General features: G+C 44.1%; 1 protein-coding gene across 1 annotated transcript in view; it reads right to left on the bottom strand.

The window, feature by feature from the left end:
- TEAD1 (TEA domain transcription factor 1) overlaps positions 1-14505 on the bottom strand; it is a 150478-nt gene that overhangs the window by 116846 nt on the left and 19127 nt on the right. The gene's annotated exons all lie outside the window — the stretch shown is intronic.

The following is a 14505-nucleotide window of genomic DNA, read 5'->3' as shown; positions in this document are numbered from 1 at the left end:
GCATTGCAGATTTTATTCAAGATTTCCACTGAGAACTCCACATTAGAAACTCTGCTATTATTTTAATTCTTGATTGATGATTGAATGTTTAACTTCATTTTGGCTTTTGCTGTTTTGAAAATGAAACCTAACTAATGGTTTCACTGCAGTCTTAAGGAAGGCTTTGTTCCACGTGCAAAGCAAACAGCAAAGGGTACGATTAAAGCCAGACAAGTAAATCAAGTAAATGTTTTACAGAGATAGTTTAGAAGCTACAGCACAGTAAAGTGTGTATTTAGTTCAATGCTGAAAATCTGACCTGTGTGCATAGATGTTGCTTTTGTCCCTGCATCTTCTTTTTTTTTGGGGTGGGAGGTTTTGTTTTGGGCTTTTTTATTCTGTTCTTTTGTTTTGGATTTTATTCAAAACCACAAAGATATTCTCTACAGCCCCAAAACAAGTTCTGGTGCCCAGTTTTTTAAGAGGATGTTGCCAGTAGTGAGCAGGCTAAACACAGTTTACTGAAACTGCCTTCAGCAAGTATGGCCAAGTGCAAAAGGGCACCAAGGGGAAAAATCTGCTGTCCCCTCTGCAACTGCTGGGACAGCAGAGGGGACAGCAGAGCATCATTTTACCTCAAGTGCTCACCCAATAACTCTGCAGGAAGCAAACAGGCCTCTCAGATGGGCACTCATGCCCAGACATCAGATTAGCAGAGGGCATTTGGGGAGGAGCTCACAGCCATTGCTCCAGGTGCAGACACACAGAGCCAGGACATGGAGAGATGCAGTGTTAAAAATAGGTTAGAAACTGTTGTAAAATAGCTGATAGATCGTTAGTATGGTTATTATATTGTAAAAGGGTTAAAAGGGTAGTTACAAGAAACAGGGTACTCAATATACCATATTACAACTAAGTAAAGTGCACCACCCCCAATGAAATGAGCCAGCCTGGACAGAACTGTAATGGGCCAATCCAGCGCCTTAAACCTTCATGCAAATGAAGGATCCAAACAGAAACCAATCCAAAGGGACAAAAAACAGGATAAAAAGGGGCTTCTGACCCACTGAATGTGTGCTGCTCCATCGGAGACATGGCTCCATTGCTGCTGGAAAGAGCGATGGCATTGCAGCATCCTCGAAGGGAATGCTCCTGCTCAGCCCAGCCCCCCTGCTTTAGGCCTTTCTTTTTCTTATAATAAAAGCTGAAATCCCTTTAGTACCGGGAGCCTGCTCTCGTTTTTATCACGCAGCACACCCGGACCTTTCCCTGTGGGTTTTGCCCTTCCCCGGAGCATGATCCCTCTCCTGCGTGATCCTTCTCCGCTACATTTGTGTATGATGTTATACAAAGCAAAGAGGCAAAGGGACAAGGAGGTGACAAGAGCAGGGCAGAGGTAGGGACACGCAGCTCAAGAGCATTAAATTGGCATTCGAATAAACTTCGGGACGCTTGGCAGCAGCGATCCCTGAGCGCTGGCACTCGGGGCTGAGCTGGGGCAGTCTCAGCCCAGGCTGGGCCATCTGTGCCTGCAGAGCCCCCTTTGTGTGGGAGCAGCGACCCAGGCACGATCCTTCTGCAGGAAAGGCTGGATTCCCGCTATTAACGGGGGAAGCAGCGCTCGGGAGCAGCCTGTGCAAAGCCACTTGCTGCACTTTTACATCTGAGGGGCTCTCCACTCTCCTCAGAAGAAAAAAAGTTTCTGAGAAATGCTCGCTGCTGCTGTCTGTAAATGGTGGTTTATGGAGAGGAGGGGAAACGCAGGACGGGCAGTAAATCAGGCACTAAGCAATCCAGAGTCCATCACCAAATTTTTTTCATTACATGTATGGCTTCACTAATTTCTGCAATGCGTTGTAGGCTATTTCTGGAAGCTTTAAAAATGCATGATGCTTCTGCATTTTAATACTTAACAGTATGGCTATTTCGGTTTAATAAGCAAAAAAAAAAAGAAAGAAAGGGGGAATCTGCTTAACTGCAATTGGCTTTCATGCCACAAAAGGACTAAGCCAGTGCAAAAGCGTCCAAGCAGGAACCCTACTTAAGTCCAGCATAAAGAAAACCTTTCCAGCCTCTTACACCAATTAGGATAATCTGGGTCTTTTGATGTTAAAATCCCCAAGAATCATATGGAAATCATAAAAAGCACAGTACTTAAAACAGACTCAGAATGCAGATAAAATCATTTTTCCTCCTTAACATTTGGGTTTGCTCTCGGACAGGGACGGTGAGGGAGGCTGTCCCTAAAAGCAGCCAATCCTAAAAGAACGGAGCACCTGGGAGGCGAGGCTGGGATGCAGCTGGAGCTGGGCCACGCAGGCTCAGCCCCAGGCCCTGGCTGGGAACTGCTCCCACCCAGGGAAAGGAGGCTGAGCAAGGACACCACGAGATCCAGAGGACAGCCTCTGGAATCCCAGCCCCTGGATGCCTCGGTGGGCTCGTACAGCCTTCCCTGGGGGAATGGCATCCTCCATGGCCATAAACCAGGCCGAGGGAATCGGAATAACATGCTTGAATCTGTGCAATCAATTATCTTTAGGTGAAAAGTACTTCAGCCTAGCATTGCTGCTTTATACTGGACTATTTCTGTGCATCCAAATTTCACCAAGTGTCTTGCTTCCAAGGAATCTCAGGGCAAGAATTCTGTTTGCCTTGACAATTTTAAAAGAGACCACGGGCAGGAAAACAAGGGATGTTTTGCTGGATGCAATTTTGCAACGCTGATGTTTTATTCTCTTCAAATCAAATCCTGATCAACATATTTTGCTGTGAAATCTGACATACGACAACGAACCTTTATCAAAGGCATGTGCATATTGAGAGAGACAGAGAAGGTGATTTTACAATATTCTCTCAGACCATAACATTGTACTGTCTGGAGCTGGTTACGTACCACTGCTACATTTGTGTATGATGTTGTACAAAGCAAAGAGGCAAAGGGACAAGGAGGTGACAAGAGCAGGGCAGAGGTGGGGACACCCAGCTTAAATTGAGCCTTAAATTGGCATTCGAATAAACTGAAAAGTAAGCAAAACTGTCCATGTTTATACAAGCAACTTGACTGTACTCTAAGAGAGGACAAGGGTATGAAACTATGTCCTTATAAAGTAACGCTCATCTTTTACTTATCTAACAAAAAGAAACACAGGAGAGAGGTCAGAGGCTGCTGAAGGAAAAAAAAAAACCCAAAGTGTTAAGGCCAGAGAAATGGAAAACAAAGTTTCACAAATATAGGAATATTTGTGGATGGAGCAGACAGAAAACCCCTTTAAACACAGCTTGTTTTTCTATTAAAATAACCATGGAATATTGTTGTCAGTGGCATGCACACCTATGTGAGAACCTGATATTGAAATTGCCAGTTTGACAACAAATAAACAGTAAAAAAAAAGAGTAGCATTACAGTTCTCATACATCTATAAAAAGGAAATTGGTATTAGTGTTAAATATGAATGTGAAATCAGCCTTCTAGCTAATCATCACAAATTTGAGTTGTGTTACAAAATTCTCATACAGATTTTGAATTTACTTTAATATCTTAGAGTAATACCAGAACCGCGATTACTATTAATTACAACTTCCACAATATCACCATGCCTGAATTGCTTGCTATTCCTAGTATTTGTAGGAAACAAGCCACGCAATTCCTGGCACAAATATTATTCCTTATTAGTTTTGCAGCTGAATAATATTCAGCCTGTAACAGAATCCTCCTAGGACTGAAAAGTACTCTTGTGCACACGGATACACGCACAAAAACAACAACCGAAAGCTAAAAGCAAACTTGCCCAGAACTTCTGGGTCAGCTTTTGACATCACCCATAGGAATGAAATCAGACACCGACCAATCCGGCACCATGAGGCTGGCAGCACAAAATAAACAAAAGCCGGGCCCAGGGCTCCACAATGAGGAAGGGAAGTGGAAGAGACCATTGTTCCCAAAGCTTTCAAACGATGCTGCTTTGTTTATTTCTTTGGACAATGCCTGAACTGAATCTTTAAAAAGGGAAAGGAGCCTGGCCGCCCTGACCCCCGGGGTCTGTTCCAGCGGAGCCTGGGGGTTCTTTCCTTGTTGGGGGTTTTTTTCCCCCCATTGTGGGGTTTTTCCTCTGTTGTGGGGTTCTTTCCTTGCCATGGGGTGTTCTTTCCCTGTTGTGGGGTATTTTCCCTGTTGTGGGGTTCTTTCCCTGCCATGGGGAGGTTTCTTTCCTTGTTGTAGGGTTCTTTCCCTGTTGTGGGTTTCTTTCCCTGCCATGGGGGGTTCTTTCCCTGTTGTGGGGTTTTTCTCCTGCTGTGAGGTTCTTTCCCTGTTGTGGGGTGTTTTTCTCCTGTCGTGGGGGGTTTTTCTCCTGTCGTGGGGGGTTTTTCTCCTGTCGTGGGGGGTTTTTCTCCTGTCGTGGGGGGTTTTTCTCCTGTCGTGGGGGCTTAATTCCCTGCCGTGGGGGGTTCTTTCCCTATCATGGGGGGTTCTTTCCCTGTCCTGTGTTTTCCCCTGGGCCGTGCTATGAGGGCGAGCCCCGCAAGGCATATGGTGCAGGCCCGGCATGAGGGAAGGCCGCGCTCCTCCAGCATCCCCAGCGAGCCCCAGCTCTGACACTCGCTGCCAGACTCTCTGAAAAGCTGCCCAGGCTGGGTGCTAAGCTCTTTTCAAAACCTGACCCTTATTTAGGTGCCTTCCAGGAAGCGGAGGTCTGTAGAAATCTGGCAGCGAGCGCAGATCGAGAGCGTGTCGGGAAGCTGGGCTGGTGAAACCGCTGGGCCTGGGTGATCCTCCCGGGAAAAAGTGACACTAAAAGGCTCTGCTGGTCCCTGGGCTCCAGAAAGTGACACAAAAAGGCTCTGCTGGTCCCTGGGCTCCGTGCAGAGCTGGCCCTGCCTGAGCTGAGCCCCCTGCGTGAGCCCATGGGTAATTATTGACACGAGTGGGCCGAGGAGACAATGCCCCGTGACACGGCCCGTGGATGATTCACTCCTTGGGCACTGGAACCTGTCACTGAACTCCAAAGATTCAGCGTTCGGCCCAGAGGTCACTAAAAGCACACATGGCGTGGGTTTTTTTTTTTCAAAGTTCAGCTCAGCTAAACAAAGTTGGCTGAATAACTTCAATCCTCTCAGTGCTTCTCCAAAGGAAAAAGGGAAAAAAAACCAACATGTGTCTGTAGCTCGGAGTGAGCCTGCTGCCCCTCTCCCATCCCTCACCACCCTGCACAGACAAGTGCACAGGGACAAGTACATGCATTCCAGAGGGAAAAGATAAACCTGGAGTTGTACAGCTAAAGGATATCAGTCATTCTTACATCTTTAATAAAGTAGACCTTTTTCTACTCTTGCCAAGAAAATTAGTCCTAAGGTGCACGCAAATAATTACATATTGTGGAACAGTAAATTATTACAAATGCCACAGAATTCAAGCAGCCCCAAGTCTGGGCCAGATTTTCAAATGTTTTGCAGATGTTTATGGTTTGCTGCAAAACTTTTGTCAAGTTACCCACACAACACAGCATTTACTGAAGGATTTTGGCACGTGGTAATTCATTTTCTTTGCACAGGTGTTGCATTCCAGAAATATTTTGTCTGGTGGAATTCTACTTTAAAAAAACTCATTATGAAAGAAACCAGATCCTCTCATCTGGGAGAGGAAAAAAAAGCCCCCCAAAATTGGTTCATTTCCCTTTTCTTTCTTTTCAGGTAAAGAAAACCTCTGTAACAGGTAAAAATACATTTAAAATATGTTGCAGAGGCCTGGTATTTCTGCAAAACCCACAAACTGGGAGAGCACAGGGTGATTAAGAGATATTGGAGTACCAGTAGAGTCCCAGGGGTTAATTCCATTCCCTGGAGCTCAGAGCTGGGATTGCTGGGGTTTGCCATCACTGGAGCTCAGCAGAGAGCCAGGGAAGGAGGCTGTGCCCAGCCAGGCACAGGGGCACAGTGCAGGGTGGGCAGCACAGCAGCAGCACCATCCCCACTGCCTCCATCACCTCTCCCCCTCTGTCCCCCCCACCAAGGCACCACCCACACCCTTTTGTCCCCAGCTTTTATTCCACACCGCGTGGGGCAGGAAGCAAAACACAAAAAAAGGGGCTCTGCAGCACTTTTGGACCTTGCCTGGACTGAAAGGTTGCCTGGAGGCGAAGTGAAATGAAACCCTTGGGATTGGACAACTTTCCCTTTTAAGCATATGGAAATTAAACATTAAGCCTAAAAAATTTTCCAGGAGCAGATATGAATCCAGATATAATATTGCTTTGTAGATATGGAAAAATACAACCAGCTATCTTCAACTTCCTAGGCGTGCAAGCCACTAAGTTTTCCTTCAGGGTAGGAAAGCAAAGATGAAAATGCCAAAGGACTGTTAACCTTTAGAGACACATTTTAAGAGATAACATGACTGAACACAGATAAATGGGAATTAAATTTAATCAACCTCCCACTCCTTAGCTACACTATCAGAAGAGAAAAATCTACAATTAGGGAAGAAACAGAAGGAAATTCAGACATCTTAAACTGAGCAAGCTTCCATCTCTGCTGTGCAACTTCCTGATGATACTAAATACTGCAATTCCCATGTGCAGTATTACAGACTTGCTGTCTTAACAGTCCTCTTATGAGTAATCAGTGGAAGGGAACATTTAAATAATGTTTTGGAGTGCATATTATCTAGATTTGGTTGTTGTTCTCTCATTTAGAGCAAAATGAGTCTAAATTTACAATTTAAATACTTTGCGTCAAATCCTTAAACCAGCCTTCTCTCCTTCTGTGAATGGAGCTGTTAACATTTTTATGCTCCACGACAGCACCTAGGAGTAGATAATCCTTTAATCTTTTGCTCTCTGACTCCACCCCCAAGTCCCTGGCAGTAATTTCAGAGTACAGACTGGGATGTTTCTAATGAGCTGAGCATTAGGGCAAGATGGACTGTCACAGCCAGGAACGTGTGGCCAAAAGTGCTGCCATGAAATTAGGTGTGAAGATACCTACAACAGGAATCTTGGTTTCTAAGGGATGGATGAGGAGTGTTCCAGCATGAACATTAAAGCCTGTATTAAAAGAAGTGTAAAAGAAGTTTAAATATATATTATTAAAATACCGACCCTCCTATCCACTGCACTTTTTTGTTTTTCCAAATTAAACTATTAAGTTATGATAACCTAAACCACTTCTATCTTATCCTAAACTTGTTTTTTAAAAAAAATCACATGATTTCATGCATGTGTCACTGCTCACTCTTAATTTCTCTGGAGAAAGCCAGGCCACTGAGTGGACACCTTTCACTGCCTAGGCATCTAAAACAGCTTACTGAAGCTTTGCCCTGGGGTTTTTTTTCAACAGTATTTTTTCCTGCAAGTTACAGCAACAGCTCTCCTAATTTTCAGGTAGTTCAGTTTATAAGTAGTTCACTGTAACTTAGGAAAACAATTAGAAAAGCAGGAACGTTTGTTTTCCTCTTTGCATTCATGAATAAAATGGAGATGAGCAATTATACACTACATAAGTGGCTCACAAATTTTGAGGCACTTGGTGTTCAGAACCAATGGGCCCAATGCCATAGCTGTAGATATTAGCTTGATGTAACAGATCAGCTTTAAAAGCACAACATATTTCAGGAAAAATGTTCACCTTGTATTCTGAAACATCAAACATAGACCACTAAAGCAGTCTTGAAACATCACTCTTGAGTATTTTAATTTAATTCAAATTACTATGAATGAATCACATGAGACTAAAAAGATCTATTGTTTCTACTAAGAAATGTGAATCACTGTTTTCTAGCAAAAGGAGAGTGTAAAAATGTAGAACGTAAATGTCCACACGTGTGCCTAGAGAAACCCAACTGTGAATAACAAGCAGCTCTGACTAGCAAATTATATTGACCAATAAAACTGAGCCTTTGTTTAGGAAAGTAACTGGAAAGCAAAAATGCAAAACAAGACTACACTTAATTATTTAAATCAAAGTGCTCTGCTTGTTGGTTTAAATTGTGATTAAAATCAGGGATTTAAATTAATCCACTCTGGATTGCATAAGCACCACCTTAATAAGAGAGAGCAGTAGCTACATCACCCAAGTCATTCAGGAAGAGAACTGTGATGAAGCACAAAGGAGACTGAAGAAGTTCATTCACGGACATCCCTGTGCTGCCCAAACTCTCCCATTTTGCCCAAAGAGAGAGAGAGAGCAAATGTGTGAGTGGGAGAAGTGTGGACAGGAGTGTGCATGTGGAAAAACATGCACAGGTACTGTGAGGTAAAAGAATGGTGGTAATTTTGCATTAAAAGTAGGATTTCTCTCTCACACACAAAATAAAGCAATTACCCATGCATTCCAATTACTCTTCCTTGGTTTAGCACTGAGATCCCTTGGTCAGTCCATGCTCACATTTGTCCATCAGCAGGAAGATGAAGCACACTCTGTCTGCCTGATAGTGACATTTAGTCAGTGTCACTCCACCAGCAGTACTAAATGTATAAATAGTATATAATGTATACTAAACCAGTACTAAATGCTGTACTGAAAGGATTTAGCTCTGCACTCAGATACCCACACCCAACCTCTCTTCCAGCTTCTACCAAACCCTGGACTCAACATTTCTTCCTAGAGAGCAGGGAGGTGAATAGCACAAACCAACAGTACAACTTACTGACAAGGACTGCAATTTCACTAAACATCCAGTGCATTGCCAGCATGACCAAAACACCAAAACAACAAAGCAGCATGAACTCAGGTACTTGACAATGCAACCTACAGCACATTTACTCCAAGGACGCTTTAATATCTTATATGAGAACATCCTCCCAAATAATATGATTTAATTTTCAGCAGAGGTCCAATTACAACTAAATAAAAAGCAGCTAAGCCTTTCTCCTTTCTGCTTCGCAACTCCATTTTGAAGGACAAACTACTCTGGTTGAGCCTACTTCTAAGGAACTACTTTTCTTCTTTGATTTTACAAGAAAGTGTTTTACAATCCAGAGAGGATGAGTCATCAGAAAATCCTTGTCTCGTTGCCAAAAACCTGCCCCTCTTCATTATGAACATAAAGATAAAAGCTCTTACAGTACATTAGCTGGCATACGCCTACACAGACAGTACAAATAAATTAATTGTGCCTAGCCTCAAACATCCAGAGAGGTGTAGTAGGAGCTCAGTCCATCTTGTTTCATTAACAAATTAAACTGTAATAGAGCATCAACAAGTTCTCTTATGTACATAAGCTTGGCTGTTGTATAGAAAGGTTTTGCAGGTATCATGAATCCTTACAAATGTACATGGCAAGTCTTCAGCTATTCACATTAGCTTGCACAGACTACAGAAACACCAACAAAAATTGTATATGCTGGAAAAAACTCATTAAAGTTGGAGTAAGGGTATGGGATGTTGGTCTATTCAGAGACTGCACAGGAATTTGGAACCCAAGAGTGAGGTAGCAGTGTTTATTAAAAAGAGAATTTTGAATATGACGCTATTGCACATAGGAAAAATGTACAAATTGTCCTGCATCTGACAAGAGTGGCAAGTGTATTTGGAAGTGTGAGCTGGACTGTGTCCACTCTGCTACATTCAGGTTTATAATTCAGAATATGAAAATCTGCACTACCTGCAAACATCAGGGTTATTTCATAAAAATACTCACACAGGTGTATTGTGCAACTCAGACAATGAGAAAACAGATCAAAAGGGAAGCCACTGAGTAAAGCACTGTACATGGACCAGGGGCCAGAATTACTGGATAATCAACATTTACCATCAAACTTCTGCTACAGATGAACTGTTTTCCTTCTGGAATGCTCACAATCTTTAGCATGAGAAAGTTATACACAACCAACTTGAAAAACAAGTTTAACTCTACTTAGCCACAAGCTAAGATTACACCCTCAAACACACCTTTCTAAGATTTCTTATGAGAGGTTTGTTTGTGCAATACAGTTAAGGGCAATTTGTTAAAATTGCTCTGTGATTTTCTTTATCCTTTAACTGCATAATTTAAGCAACCTGCATTTTATAAGTTCAAAGAATTTTTTTTTTGTAATTATGTATTCCTGCTTTTACCTCCTGAAAATAGAAAAGCTGTAGAGAGAAAATGCAGAAAAAAGAACAGATGAGAGAAGCTGAGCTCAATCTAGCACAGAAAATTACTTTTTAATTAATGAGAGCAGAGAGTTAACATAAAGCACGAGGATTCAAAAATACCTGCAGTGTGTGCTACTGCTGCTCTGCCTCTCTGGCCTCTGTCCCCAGGGCTGGGAAAAGCCAGAGCGAAAGGCAAGGCACAGCACCTGCCTGAAGCCCCAGTGACCCCTCCACAGAGGATTTCAGCCCCTGTGCCTTGGCCAGGCAGTTGTTATGGTCCTAGGCAGGGTCCAGCAGGGCATGGCCATGTGGCTGGGACACTCTGGACAGCTCTAAGCTAGGGAGAGCTGAGAGAGATTTCAGCTCCATCCCTCCTGGAGCTCCATTTCAGCCAGGGACATTTAAATTTCCCTTCTCCTCCTGGCTGAGAGAAGCACACTGCTGCTACCTGATGTTAGAAGCTCTAACGTGGCATTGCACACACGGACACAGCTCCCAAACAAGCTGCAAACCCCCTTTGCAGAGGCCAGTGCTTTTCCTGAGGTGTGACCAGAGGCACGGATGCACACCTTGGAGCAGGCTGGGGCTCCCTGCTCCCACTGCACATGCACTTTGGTTTTTTCCAGAGATCAGTTTTGACAGTGCAGACACACTGGCCCAGACTCGTGACATCACCTGATTAATAAATCCAAGGAAGGTTTGGCAGCTCTGGCTACGGGCAGCCAGCCCGTGGGAGAGCAGCAGCCACACATCAGATAATGCAGAGCTAACTACTGCCCTGTGCACCGCTTCCCTCAATAAACAACTTTCTCACCAGCCCCCTGCAACCACCTCCTTACAGGGCCTCTTCTGCAAGCCCCAAGGGCCCCTCAAGCAGCCACCAAACCTTGCTGTCAGAGCTCCAACCCCTGGCCCCGGCCAGGGGGACACAGGGGCTGCTGAGGATGTCATCCTGACCTGGCCACGGCAGTGCCACAAGAGGGAGGTGACACAGAGTCTGTGACAGTCACTGCACAGAGCCCAGCCCCTGCCCAGCACCACAGCCTTCATGAGCACCCTGCACCCCACAGAGCACAGCCAGGCTCGTGGCCCTCAAAAATGAGGCCACTGTGAGTCCTTTTCTTTCCCCGCTCCTTTATGAACAACACCTCATTACTGCAGAGTGATAGGAGCACCTAATTACTGCTATGGGTTAATCACCCTGCCCAAGGAGTTCCCTCTGCCCCATGAATAAAGGAAGCCAGGCCAGGTTCCCGTTACCCAGCTCTAGGAAAGCTCCATCCCCAGCCAAAGCCAACCACAGCCATCACACAGATACACCATGACTGATGCATAACTGGTGATATCCTCTCTTTTATGGGGTTAATACTTGCCCTTGGGGATAATTGTGCAGGACTTGAGATGAGAGATTCCCATAAAAGGCAGTAAGAGTCACCCAGCTCAAACCACACATAACTCAAGCTAGTTTACCCCTTTGCATTATTTAAATGTCTCTCTTTAATGTGAATGCATCAATTTAAAGGCACAGTGCTGCTCCAGGCAGGCAGTTCTATTCTGGCCACCAAATGTGTCTGTTCAGAATGCGCATTTGCATGCATGTCAGAAATGTGCCTATCCTTAGGCCTCCTGGCTGCCAGGGAGGCTCCTGCCATTCCCCCTCTCTCAGGGAGAGCCAGGGGTTGGGTTTGCTGTGCCTGGGTGCCAGGCAGGTGGGGCTGAGCCCCGGTGGCTGCTGCAGACACTGAAACCCAACACGGGCTGGCAGCTCAATCACTGGTGCTGGCAGCTCCCCTGACTCCAGGAGAGCACCTGGACACCTCCAAGAGCACCCAGAAAAGGAGCTCCTGGCCCTCCCACCCTCCTTTCCTGTTCCTGGCTCATCCTTGCAAGAGCTTCTGCTGAATCAAAACTTGCACCAGTCCATGCAGGTAACCAGAGACTTGTCCCAGTCACAGCTTGGCCTTCCATCCTAAGATTATAATTCTTTTTTCCCCACAGGTTTCTATTTACCACAAGGTTCAAGTTACAGCAATTAATGAAATTTAACTACATTAATAGGGAGAGAGCCTTTTTAAGAACAATTTTGGTTTTAATGATAAAAAAATGCAGTAATAAGAGTGAGGGAGAATATTTTAAATTGATTGCCTGCTTCTTTCTCTGACTACATGGATGAACTTGTTTCCTGGTCAAGGGGAATTTTTGCAGGTAGAAAAAATTATTCTGTCATCCACTCAGTCCTTGAGTGCCTTGTTTTTACAAGACAGAAAGGTTTTGTCAGCCAGGTTACCTAGGAGTGAAAGTTATGTCTCATAATCCATAATTCTATTGCCCATTACACACCATCTGGTGACACAGTCAAAGATAATCTGATTCTTGTCTTTCAAAAACATCACATAGCTCTATTGTATGGTACATGCAACATGATAAATGACTTATTTAAATGTGCTATTTCTATGCAGTTTACAATTTCATGGTCACTCTCAGCTAATGTGAAAGGAGCTTTGAACAGGGTTTTTATTGATTGGCATTTCAAATATCTGAATCCTTAACTGAGGTTTTTTACCTGCTTACCATTACACCTAAAATTGTATGATTAAACAGCTAACACCTAGCCAACCTTTAAAAAGCTTTGATTGGAATTGAAAGTTTTGCATCTGTGATGGAACAAACATCATGACTTAGCTGTTCCATGTCCCAAAAGCAGCAATGCCTTTTCACAGTGTCCTTACCAGGAAGGGCCTGATATAATTTAACTCCAGACTACTCAGCCTGATGCAGGAGTTCTCAAGTATTTCCACAGATTCTGCGAGTCTACCCAGAAAAAGCTCCTTGTAAGGTAATTGTCCATCAATACATCTGTGGGTTTGCAGCAGGTTTGCTTTTGTCACTTTATTTTCAGTCTCCAAAATAGTCAAGTGAGCTGCCAAAAGTTGAATCCTCACAAAATAAATCAAAAAAAGAGAATCAATCATGCTGGGCAGAAGAAAGCTCTTACACAACTAACCTGGTGAAAGGAAATAGGCCATTTGCTGTTGCTCAACTCCTCTGCCAAACTATTTCAGTGGCCCTTGCATTCTCCAAGGCCAAACCTTCAAACAACAATCTCATCCCCTTCTGATGCACAAGACACACCCAAGACATTTTCAGGAGGGGTGGAAAGTAGTAAAAGAAGATTTCTGTGATTTGCAGTCAGGTTCTTCTGGGAAGATTACATATTTCTAGGAGACTGTGATGTACACATGCATCTGTGCCTCTGATACAATCACATAATCACCATTCAGATCTAAAGAGCTATTTTTCCATGCAGATTTTTATTACTTTCTCTTCCTGGAATAATTAAGCACTTTCAGATTTTTTTTAACATAGGAGAAGACTTCATTTCCAACTGACTCTTCAATTACAACTCTGAATAATTCCCATTTTCCTTGCAGACTGTCAGGCTGCTGTGCCTTTTGCACCAGTGGGTTTTATTCACAGCAGAGCCTCTGGGCAGAGCACAAGCCTACAATAATCTCATTTATTGATCCACCTGCACCACTCACTAGGATTTTCCAGTCCCAGGCTTCTTTTGGAAAAGAGGAAGGTAGCATTCCCCAAACCTGGCAGGATGGGGTGGCACAGGAGCCCCAGGTGTGAGGTCACAGCTGCTCCACTGCACTGCTCCTCTCCCCCAAAGCAGAGCCCTGAAAGCACCAGAGCTCACCCACAGAGCCCAGGAAGCTCATCCCATTTCCTCTGCCCCCAAACCCCATCCCTGCTCCCTGTGAGCAGGCTGCCCTTGCCTGTCAGGTACATTCTGCTGCTAGGAGGGATTTGGGTAAAGCACTGAAGTATCTGGCAAGCGTTTTCTTCAATGAAGACATGCTAGGAGCTAGGCAATCATATTTTTAACTGTGCTGCCTGCCAGAAAAGTGCACAAACTTCCAATAGCAAAGAAATGAGGTCATTTTGGTCATCTGCCAAAATCAGCACATTTCCTCTTTTGGTTCTGGATGCTGTACTTCCATACTCCACAGCGTGTGACAAGTCCTGAGCAGGAGGTGTAGCCTCTCAGGAAAAAAAAAATCAAAGTAAATTGGTGGATCTTAGGGTTTTTTCTCTAAAAAAAAGGAAAAAAAAGGGAGGGGGGGAAGGAAAAAAGAGGGGAAAAAAATCCATGAAGAGTCCTGATGTCACATGACTTCCTCCTGAAGATCTATTTAATTGGAATCTGGTATAACCTTCCTAAGAAGATGTCAATACCTTGTCCTGATGTTGCAGCAGTGTAAAGCCTCATCCTGTTAAGGAATTTGAAAGGCTTACAGCAGGGATGCAGCTTTTGGTTACAAGGCTGGGCTGATATTGAGCAGATCAGGATTAAACCCTGATTTTGCCACAAGTTCCTGTGGGGCTTTCAGCAAGACTCCTAAATTGCTTTGCCTTGAGACCCTATCTTGATCCTGGTCTTTGTCTTTA

Source organism: Melospiza melodia, chromosome 6 (genome assembly GCF_035770615.1).
Source record: "Melospiza melodia melodia isolate bMelMel2 chromosome 6, bMelMel2.pri, whole genome shotgun sequence".
Lineage (NCBI taxonomy): Eukaryota > Metazoa > Chordata > Aves > Passeriformes > Passerellidae > Melospiza > Melospiza melodia.
Note: the sequence above shows the minus strand (reverse complement) of the source record. Positions and strands in the feature narration are given on the sequence as shown.